The sequence below is a fragment of the Triturus cristatus genome, chromosome 5_2 (assembly GCF_964204655.1).
Source record: "Triturus cristatus chromosome 5_2, aTriCri1.1, whole genome shotgun sequence".
NCBI classification, from domain to species: Eukaryota; Metazoa; Chordata; class Amphibia; order Caudata; family Salamandridae; genus Triturus; species Triturus cristatus.
Genome location: NC_140588.1, coordinates 162,270,154 through 162,282,191, shown reverse-complemented (window position 1 = coordinate 162,282,191; position 12,038 = coordinate 162,270,154).

Sequence of the window (12,038 nt, the reverse complement as noted above, 5' to 3'; positions counted from 1 at the left end):
TGCATTTTAGTTCACCATGGCGTCGGTACCAATATTCATTTGTCCCACGCTGACAAGCCATCAGATTGATCAGTTGTGTTTCCAAATGATCATCTCGGTGCTGCACTTTCTCCATAAAATCCTTAGCAGACACATTTTGTAAATGTACTCCACTTTTTAAAATGTGATTTACTGCATAAGACAGTGCAGACAAGTCGCTTTCAAATAAAAGATGGAACAAATAAGGAATACTTTGTCGAAATCTGGGATCTTCAGCATATAGTCTTGTAGTCCGATACTCTGAAGCTGGAATCTGTTCCGGACGTTCATCGTATCGTCCTCCTTTTCCTTTAGGAAACAGCTGGGGAAAACATCGAGCTTCCAAGCTCTCCTCCCATACACTCACGGGATTTCCTTTTGCTTTCTTCATCTGAAAGAGATCAATATTGTCTCCCATAACTTCTTTCGAATGGAGAGGATGTATGCTAAAATGTTCATAAATTTCTTCTTCCTTTGACTTGTCCACTTTTTCAATTTGTCCAGTTGGTGTTTCTGTGTCTTCTTGAAAATCTTCTTCTTCTTCTTCTTCTTCTATATAAATTGATTCATACCATTTGTTATTTTTTTTCAAATACAAATTTGCTCTTTGTACTTTCCGCACATCTACCAGCTCCTGCCAAATCTTCTTATTCTTTGTAGGTACACCATTAACCAGAATAACTAATGGTTCAGTTTCCAAAGTATCCGCATCAATAGTTTCCATATTTTTTTTCAAATCCAAGGGCAAATACACCACTCTACCTTTTAAACCTCTCAGTAAATCTGAAGGAGGTAATTTACCAGTTTTGGGCTCCATACGTACTATGGTCTGGAACGGATGAACACATTGAATGAGTATAGACTCATATGTATTCAATTCAGAAAGTTCAGCAGGAATAGCATCCAATTCTAAATTATTATGTACAGCTCTGGTCGGCATTCTATTTTCCTCTAACTTGTTGTAACAGTATTTACAAATACGCTGATCTTCACCCAATTCAAAACAATTTTCAAGAAATATATATGTGGCAAAATCCATCCACTTATAATTATCTTCATTTTCACTCTTTCTGTAGAGATCAACATTCCTAGTTTGTTTTCTATAATGAGTTCTGCGGCAACAAATACAAGTAACATTTGGTCTTTCATTAGAGACTATTGCAAATTTTGTTATGTGATCATTAAATGTGTTACTTACAGAGGGTTCTACATTGTCTTCCACTTCTGCCTCATTTACTGTGTCCTTCTCTGCACTGTTTTGTTCAGGACCAAAGTAACAAAACTGAATTTCATCAACAACCTTCTCTACATCTGATACCGTTCCTCGGAACAGAGCCCTATTCAATTCATTTAACTTTATTGCTGGACTTTTGGCAAAATACAACCGTCTCACAAACTTTCTCATTTCAGTATGATGAACAGCCAGCATCCTAAAATGATGGAAAACACTATTGCACACTTTTCTAGATAGACAAGCAAGAGAATGACCCTGCAAACCTGTATTCTCTCTCACTCTGCATGGATCCAGACTTTGAAGCACCTTAATCTTTTGTTTTACACTTTTTTTACTATATTCTCTTAGAAACTCTCGAAATCTGTCAATAGATTCCTGACGCACAGTGCAAATACTACTACAATTCCAAGTGTACACTGGGGCTTTAGGACGTCTCCCCATTGCCTCATCTGCCATCACTTGTACCTCATCTCTTGGAACCATTATCTCCTTCTCCATTATGCAACCATTTTTTACTTCGTATGAACGACCTCTGGTGTCAACTGCATGCAGCAAACTATTACTTTGAAAATAGCTCTCTTCATTAAAAAAAGGTTCACTACTTGAACTATGCATCCACTTTCCTAAAAACACTTTACAAAAGTTTGTTCTGTTCACTACTCTTTTGCTTTTGCTTTGTGATTTCAGTACATTAACCATTTTATCTAATGTACGCATCCTATTCAAAATTAAAATGAATAGTTTCCTTTTTAATTCTAATGCCTTTGCTGCAATGGCTTCAATTTCTTTTTTTCTCTTGTAATATTTTGCCTTTTGCTTATATTTCTTTATATCCTTTATCAAATTGGACATAACTCTTCTCTGAAACATTTTTCTACGTATCTCTTTAAATGCTGTTTTTCTGTTTATGTTAAACTTTTCAATTGCAGAAGGTATATTTGCATTAACTAAATTCTCAATTTTTTGCTGTTCTCTATTTTTTGTTACATTTTTCCGAGAACAGACATTTTGTACATTTTTCTTTGTTTTGAATATTTTGTTTAGAAATTGTTTTTTTTGCTTACCAGAAGATTTTTTCTTTTTCCCAACATCAGCATCTTCTACTAACTTTGGTCCTCCAGTTGTCTTCAAATATAGTTTTTTTTTTAGCGTTTTTTGAACTCGAGATTTTGTAGGCATCTTAAATTTTGTTCACTGTTCTTCAGCAATACCTGAAAAAAACTAAAAAAAAAATCCGTTATTGTATTTAAATATATTACTAAATTTCTTTTCACAATAGTCACAAAACGAAATTTCTTTGCCAATTTGAATGCACACAAACTGCTCTTTTTTTTGGGCAAGTGAAAATCTCTTTTACAAACTGTCACATTATGAAACCACTTTTCAGATTTTTTAAAAAGCCCATGTCCACAGTGCTACACTCCACCAAGGGCAACCAGCCTTAGTGATGCTGAATGTATTTGCATTACAGACTTAAACCTGAAAACCCCACTGGCTTGTACATACTGTGCATGACTATACACGGCAAGGACATGGGTGTGTGCTAAGCCTCTGCTTCTTCCCCCAAAAATTCGCTCCCCCTTTCCATCTAATGCAACTGTGAAATCACCAGAGCAAGACGCAATAAATCTCTGTCTATAATTCTTCTATGCACACAGAGTCATGTTTTCACATTAGTGCCAAAACGAAATTTCTTTGCCAATTTCAAAGCACACTTACTGCTCTTTTATTTTTTCAGGGGCAAGTGAAAATCTCTTTTTACAATTTGAAATCACTTTTACAGACTGACACATTATGAAACCACTATTTTTGCTTTATTTAATTGCACGTGACCAAGCTGTTTTTTTTTCAGACCACCACCATGTGCATTCTCTGTGACTGCCTACACTCCACCAAGGGCAACCAGCCTTAGTGATGCTGAATGTATTTGCATTACAGACTTAAACCTGAAAACCCCACTGGCTTGTACATACTGTGCATGACTATACACGGCAAGGACATGGGTGTGTGCTAAGCCTCTGCTTCTTCCCCCAAAAATTCGCTCCCCCTTTCCATCTAATGCAACTGTGAAATCACCAGAGCAAGACGCAATAAATCTCTGTCTATAATTCTTCTATGCACACAGAGTCATGTTTTCACATTAGTGCCAAAACGAAATTTCTTTGCCAATTTCAAAGCACACTTACTGTTCTTTTATTTTTTCAGGGGCAAGTGAAAATCTCTTTTTACAATTTGAAATCACTTTTACAGACTGACACATTATGAAACCACTATTTTTGCTTTATTTAATTGCACGTGTCCAAGCTGTTTTTTTTTCAGACCACCACCATGTGCATTCTCTGTGACTGCCTACACTCCACCAAGGGCAACCAGCCTTAGTGATGCTGAATGTATTTGCATTACAGACTTAAACCTGAAAACCCCACTGGCTTGTACATACTGTGCATGACTATACACGGCAAGGACATGGGTGTGTGCTAAGCCTCTGCTTCTTCCCCCAAAAATTCGCTCCCCCTTTCCATCTAATGCAACTGTGAAATCACCAGAGCAAGATGCAATAAATCTCTGTCTATAATTCTTCTATGCACACAGAGTCATGTTTTCACATTAGTGCCAAAACGAAATTTCTTTGCCAATTTCAAAGCACACTTACTGCTCTTTTATTTTTTCAGGGGCAAGTGAAAATCTCTTTTTACAATTTGAAATCACTTTTACAGACTGACACATTATGAAACCACTATTTTTGCTTTATTTAATTGCACGTGTCCAAGCTGTTTTTTTTTCAGACCACCACCATGTGCATTCTCTGTGACTGCCTACACTCCACCAAGGGCAACCAGCCTTAGTGATGCTGAATGTATTTGCATTACAGACTTAAACCTGAAAACCCCACTGGCTTGTACATACTGTGCATGACTATACACGGCAAGGACATGGGTGTGTGCTAAGCCTCTGCTTCTTCCCCCAAAAATTCGCTCCCCCTTTCCATCTAATGCAACTGTGAAATCACCAGAGCAAGACGCAATAAATCTCTGTCTATAATTCTTCTATGCACACAGAGTCATGTTTTCACATTAGTGCCAAAACGAAATTTCTTTGCCAATTTCAAAGCACACTTACTGCTCTTTTATTTTTTCAGGGGCAAGTGAAAATCTCTTTTTACAATTTGAAATCACTTTTACAGACTGACACATTATGAAACCACTATTTTTGCTTTATTTAATTGCACGTGTCCAAGCTGTTTTTTTTTCAGACCACCACCATGTGCATTCTCTGTGACTGCCTACACTCCACCAAGGGCAACCAGCCTTAGTGATGCTGAATGTATTTGCATTACAGACTTAAACCTGAAAACCCCACTGGCTTGTACATACTGTGCATGACTATACACGGCAAGGACATGGGTGTGTGCTAAGCCTCTGCTTCTTCCCCCAAAAATTCGCTCCCCCTTTCCATCTAATGCAACTGTGAAATCACCAGAGCAAGACGCAATAAATCTCTGTCTATAATTCTTCTATGCACACAGAGTCATGTTTTCACATTAGTGCCAAAACGAAATTTCTTTGCCAATTTCAAAGCACACTTACTGCTCTTTTATTTTTTCAGGGGCAAGTGAAAATCTCTTTTTACAATTTGAAATCACTTTTACAGACTGACACATTATGAAACCACTATTTTTGCTTTATTTAATTGCACGTGACCAAGCTGTTTTTTTTTCAGACCACCACCATGTGCATTCTCTGTGACTGCCTACACTCCACCAAGGGCAACCAGCCTTAGTGATGCTGAATGTATTTGCATTACAGACTTAAACCTGAAAACCCCACTGGCTTGTACATACTGTGCATGACTATACACGGCAAGGACATGGGTGTGTGCTAAGCCTCTGCTTCTTCCCCCAAAAATTCGCTCCCCCTTTCCATCTAATGCAACTGTGAAATCACCAGAGCAAGACGCAATAAATCTCTGTCTATAATTCTTCTATGCACACAGAGTCATGTTTTCACATTAGTGCCAAAACGAAATTTCTTTGCCAATTTCAAAGCACACTTACTGCTCTTTTATTTTTTCAGGGGCAAGTGAAAATCTCTTTTTACAATTTGAAATCACTTTTACAGACTGACACATTATGAAACCACTATTTTTGCTTTATTTAATTGCACGTGACCAAGCTGTTTTTTTTTCAGACCACCACCATGTGCATTCTCTGTGACTGCCTACACTCCACCAAGGGCAACCAGCCTTAGTGATGCTGAATGTATTTGCATTACAGACTTAAACCTGAAAACCCCACTGGCTTGTACATACTGTGCATGACTATACACGGCAAGGACATGGGTGTGTGCTAAGCCTCTGCTTCTTCCCCCAAAAATTCGCTCCCCCTTTCCATCTAATGCAACTGTGAAATCACCAGAGCAAGACGCAATAAATCTCTGTCTATAATTCTTCTATGCACACAGAGTCATGTTTTCACATTAGTGCCAAAACGAAATTTCTTTGCCAATTTCAAAGCACACTTACTGCTCTTTTATTTTTTCAGGGGCAAGTGAAAATCTCTTTTTACAATTTGAAATCACTTTTACAGACTGACACATTATGAAACCACTATTTTTGCTTTATTTAATTGCACGTGACCAAGCTGTTTTTTTTTCAGACCACCACCATGTGCATTCTCTGTGACTGCCTACACTCCACCAAGGGCAACCAGCCTTAGTGATGCTGAATGTATTTGCATTACAGACTTAAACCTGAAAACCCCACTGGCTTGTACATACTGTGCATGACTATACACGGCAAGGACATGGGTGTGTGCTAAGCCTCTGCTTCTTCCCCCAAAAATTCGCTCCCCCTTTCCATCTAATGCAACTGTGAAATCACCAGAGCAAGACGCAATAAATCTCTGTCTATAATTCTTCTATGCACACAGAGTCATGTTTTCACATTAGTGCCAAAACGAAATTTCTTTGCCAATTTCAAAGCACACTTACTGCTCTTTTATTTTTTCAGGGGCAAGTGAAAATCTCTTTTTACAATTTGAAATCACTTTTACAGACTGACACATTATGAAACCACTATTTTTGCTTTATTTAATTGCACGTGTCCAAGCTGTTTTTTTTTCAGACCACCACCATGTGCATTCTCTGTGACTGCCTACACTCCACCAAGGGCAACCAGCCTTAGTGATGCTGAATGTATTTGTATTACAGACTTAAACCTGAAAACCCCACTGGCTTGTACATACTGTGCATGACTATACACGGCAAGGACATGGGTGTGTGCTAAGCCTCTGCTTCTTCCCCCAAAAATTCGCTCCCCCTTTCCATCTAATGCAACTGTGAAATCACCAGAGCAAGACGCAATAAATCTCTGTCTATAATTCTTCTATGCACACAGAGTCATGTTTTCACATTAGTGCCAAAACGAAATTTCTTTGCCAATTTCAAAGCACACTTACTGCTCTTTTATTTTTTCAGGGGCAAGTGAAAATCTCTTTTTACAATTTGAAATCACTTTTACAGACTGACACATTATGAAACCACTATTTTTGCTTTATTTAATTGCACGTGTCCAAGCTGTTTTTTTTTCAGACCACCACCATGTGCATTCTCTGTGACTGCCTACACTCCACCAAGGGCAACCAGCCTTAGTGATGCTGAATGTATTTGCATTACAGACTTAAACCTGAAAACCCCACTGGCTTGTACATACTGTGCATGACTATACACGGCAAGGACATGGGTGTGTGCTAAGCCTCTGCTTCTTCCCCCAAAAATTCGCTCCCCCTTTCCATCTAATGCAACTGTGAAATCACCAGAGCAAGACGCAATAAATCTCTGTCTATAATTCTTCTATGCACACAGAGTCATGTTTTCACATTAGTGCCAAAACGAAATTTCTTTGCCAATTTCAAAGCACACTTACTGCTCTTTTATTTTTTCAGGGGCAAGTGAAAATCTCTTTTTACAATTTGAAATCACTTTTACAGACTGACACATTATGAAACCACTATTTTTGCTTTATTTAATTGCACGTGACCAAGCTGTTTTTTTTTCAGACCACCACCATGTGCATTCTCTGTGACTGCCTACACTCCACCAAGGGCAACCAGCCTTAGTGATGCTGAATGTATTTGCATTACAGACTTAAACCTGAAAACCCCACTGGCTTGTACATACTGTGCATGACTATACACGGCAAGGACATGGGTGTGTGCTAAGCCTCTACTTCTTCCCCCAAAAATTCGCTCCCCCTTTCCATCTAATGCAACTGTGAAATCACCAGAGCAAGACGCAATAAATCTCTGTCTATAATTCTTCTATGCACACAGAGTCATGTTTTCACATTAGTGCCAAAACGAAATTTCTTTGCCAATTTCAAAGCACACTTACTGCTCTTTTATTTTTTCAGGGGCAAGTGAAAATCTCTTTTTACAATTTGAAATCACTTTTACAGACTGACACATTATGAAACCACTATTTTTGCTTTATTTAATTGCACGTGACCAAGCTGTTTTTTTTTCAGACCACCACCATGTGCATTCTCTGTGACTGCCTACACTCCACCAAGGGCAACCAGCCTTAGTGATGCTGAATGTATTTGCATTACAGACTTAAACCTGAAAACCCCACTGGCTTGTACATACTGTGCATGACTATACACGGCAAGGACATGGGTGTGTGCTAAGCCTCTACTTCTTCCCCCAAAAATTCGCTCCCCCTTTCCATCTAATGCAACTGTGAAATCACCAGAGCAAGACGCAATAAATCTCTGTCTATAATTCTTCTATGCACACAGAGTCATGTTTTCACATTAGTGCCAAAACGAAATTTCTTTGCCAATTTCAAAGCACACTTACTGCTCTTTTATTTTTTCAGGGGCAAGTGAAAATCTCTTTTTACAATTTGAAATCACTTTTACAGACTGACACATTATGAAACCACTATTTTTGCTTTATTTAATTGCACGTGTCCAAGCTGTTTTTTTTTCAGACCACCACCATGTGCATTCTCTGTGACTGCCTACACTCCACCAAGGGCAACCAGCCTTAGTGATGCTGAATGTATTTGCATTACAGACTTAAACCTGAAAACCCCACTGGCTTGTACATACTGTGCATGACTATACACGGCAAGGACATGGGTGTGTGCTAAGCCTCTGCTTCTTCCCCCAAAAATTCGCTCCCCCTTTCCATCTAATGCAACTGTGAAATCACCAGAGCAAGACGCAATAAATCTCTGTCTATAATTCTTCTATGCACACAGAGTCATGTTTTCACATTAGTGCCAAAACGAAATTTCTTTGCCAATTTCAAAGCACACTTACTGCTCTTTTATTTTTTCAGGGGCAAGTGAAAATCTCTTTTTACAATTTGAAATCACTTTTACAGACTGACACATTATGAAACCACTATTTTTGCTTTATTTAATTGCACGTGACCAAGCTGTTTTTTTTTCAGACCACCACCATGTGCATTCTCTGTGACTGCCTACACTCCACCAAGGGCAACCAGCCTTAGTGATGCTGAATGTATTTGCATTACAGACTTAAACCTGAAAACCCCACTGGCTTGTACATACTGTGCATGACTATACACGGCAAGGACATGGGTGTGTGCTAAGCCTCTGCTTCTTCCCCCAAAAATTCGCTCCCCCTTTCCATCTAATGCAACTGTGAAATCACCAGAGCAAGACGCAATAAATCTCTGTCTATAATTCTTCTATGCACACAGAGTCATGTTTTCACATTAGTGCCAAAACGAAATTTCTTTGCCAATTTCAAAGCACACTTACTGCTCTTTTATTTTTTCAGGGGCAAGTGAAAATCTCTTTTTACAATTTGAAATCACTTTTACAGACTGACACATTATGAAACCACTATTTTTGCTTTATTTAATTGCACGTGACCAAGCTGTTTTTTTTTCAGACCACCACCATGTGCATTCTCTGTGACTGCCTACACTCCACCAAGGGCAACCAGCCTTAGTGATGCTGAATGTATTTGCATTACAGACTTAAACCTGAAAACCCCACTGGCTTGTACATACTGTGCATGACTATACACGGCAAGGACATGGGTGTGTGCTAAGCCTCTGCTTCTTCCCCCAAAAATTCGCTCCCCCTTTCCATCTAATGCAACTGTGAAATCACCAGAGCAAGACGCAATAAATCTCTGTCTATAATTCTTCTATGCACACAGAGTCATGTTTTCACATTAGTGCCAAAACGAAATTTCTTTGCCAATTTCAAAGCACACTTACTGCTCTTTTATTTTTTCAGGGGCAAGTGAAAATCTCTTTTTACAATTTGAAATCACTTTTACAGACTGACACATTATGAAACCACTATTTTTGCTTTATTTAATTGCACGTGACCAAGCTGTTTTTTTTTCAGACCACCACCATGTGCATTCTCTGTGACTGCCTACACTCCACCAAGGGCAACCAGCCTTAGTGATGCTGAATGTATTTGCATTACAGACTTAAACCTGAAAACCCCACTGGCTTGTACATACTGTGCATGACTATACACGGCAAGGACATGGGTGTGTGCTAAGCCTCTGCTTCTTCCCCCAAAAATTCGCTCCCCCTTTCCATCTAATGCAACTGTGAAATCACCAGAGCAAGACGCAATAAATCTCTGTCTATAATTCTTCTATGCACACAGAGTCATGTTTTCACATTAGTGCCAAAACGAAATTTCTTTGCCAATTTCAAAGCACACTTACTGCTCTTTTATTTTTTCAGGGGCAAGTGAAAATCTCTTTTTACAATTTGAAATCACTTTTACAGACTGACACATTATGAAACCACTATTTTTGCTTTATTTAATTGCACGTGTCCAAGCTGTTTTTTTTTCAGACCACCACCATGTGCATTCTCTGTGACTGCCTACACTCCACCAAGGGCAACCAGCCTTAGTGATGCTGAATGTATTTGTATTACAGACTTAAACCTGAAAACCCCACTGGCTTGTACATACTGTGCATGACTATACACGGCAAGGACATGGGTGTGTGCTAAGCCTCTGCTTCTTCCCCCAAAAATTCGCTCCCCCTTTCCATCTAATGCAACTGTGAAATCACCAGAGCAAGACGCAATAAATCTCTGTCTATAATTCTTCTATGCACACAGAGTCATGTTTTCACATTAGTGCCAAAACGAAATTTCTTTGCCAATTTCAAAGCACACTTACTGCTCTTTTATTTTTTCAGGGGCAAGTGAAAATCTCTTTTTACAATTTGAAATCACTTTTACAGACTGACACATTATGAAACCACTATTTTTGCTTTATTTAATTGCACGTGTCCAAGCTGTTTTTTTTTCAGACCACCACCATGTGCATTCTCTGTGACTGCCTACACTCCACCAAGGGCAACCAGCCTTAGTGATGCTGAATGTATTTGCATTACAGACTTAAACCTGAAAACCCCACTGGCTTGTACATACTGTGCATGACTATACACGGCAAGGACATGGGTGTGTGCTAAGCCTCTGCTTCTTCCCCCAAAAATTCGCTCCCCCTTTCCATCTAATGCAACTGTGAAATCACCAGAGCAAGACGCAATAAATCTCTGTCTATAATTCTTCTATGCACACAGAGTCATGTTTTCACATTAGTGCCAAAACGAAATTTCTTTGCCAATTTCAAAGCACACTTACTGCTCTTTTATTTTTTCAGGGGCAAGTGAAAATCTCTTTTTACAATTTGAAATCACTTTTACAGACTGACACATTATGAAACCACTATTTTTGCTTTATTTAATTGCACGTGACCAAGCTGTTTTTTTTTCAGACCACCACCATGTGCATTCTCTGTGACTGCCTACACTCCACCAAGGGCAACCAGCCTTAGTGATGCTGAATGTATTTGCATTACAGACTTAAACCTGAAAACCCCACTGGCTTGTACATACTGTGCATGACTATACACGGCAAGGACATGGGTGTGTGCTAAGCCTCTACTTCTTCCCCCAAAAATTCGCTCCCCCTTTCCATCTAATGCAACTGTGAAATCACCAGAGCAAGACGCAATAAATCTCTGTCTATAATTCTTCTATGCACACAGAGTCATGTTTTCACATTAGTGCCAAAACGAAATTTCTTTGCCAATTTCAAAGCACACTTACTGCTCTTTTATTTTTTCAGGGGCAAGTGAAAATCTCTTTTTACAATTTGAAATCACTTTTACAGACTGACACATTATGAAACCACTATTTTTGCTTTATTTAATTGCACGTGACCAAGCTGTTTTTTTTTCAGACCACCACCATGTGCATTCTCTGTGACTGCCTACACTCCACCAAGGGCAACCAGCCTTAGTGATGCTGAATGTATTTGCATTACAGACTTAAACCTGAAAACCCCACTGGCTTGTACATACTGTGCATGACTATACACGGCAAGGACATGGGTGTGTGCTAAGCCTCTACTTCTTCCCCCAAAAATTCGCTCCCCCTTTCCATCTAATGCAACTGTGAAATCACCAGAGCAAGACGCAATAAATCTCTGTCTATAATTCTTCTATGCACACAGAGTCATGTTTTCACATTAGTGCCAAAACGAAATTTCTTTGCCAATTTCAAAGCACACTTACTGCTCTTTTATTTTTTCAGGGGCAAATGTAAATCACTTTTACACACTGACACATTATGAAACCACCATGTGTAACTACAACAAAAACAATTCCCATTTCTATTATTCATTTCTTAAGTTACCACATACATACCCTCTCAAACTGTAAACTCACCTTTAAAATTAGTTAGTTCTGAAAGAAATGTGACACTCAAA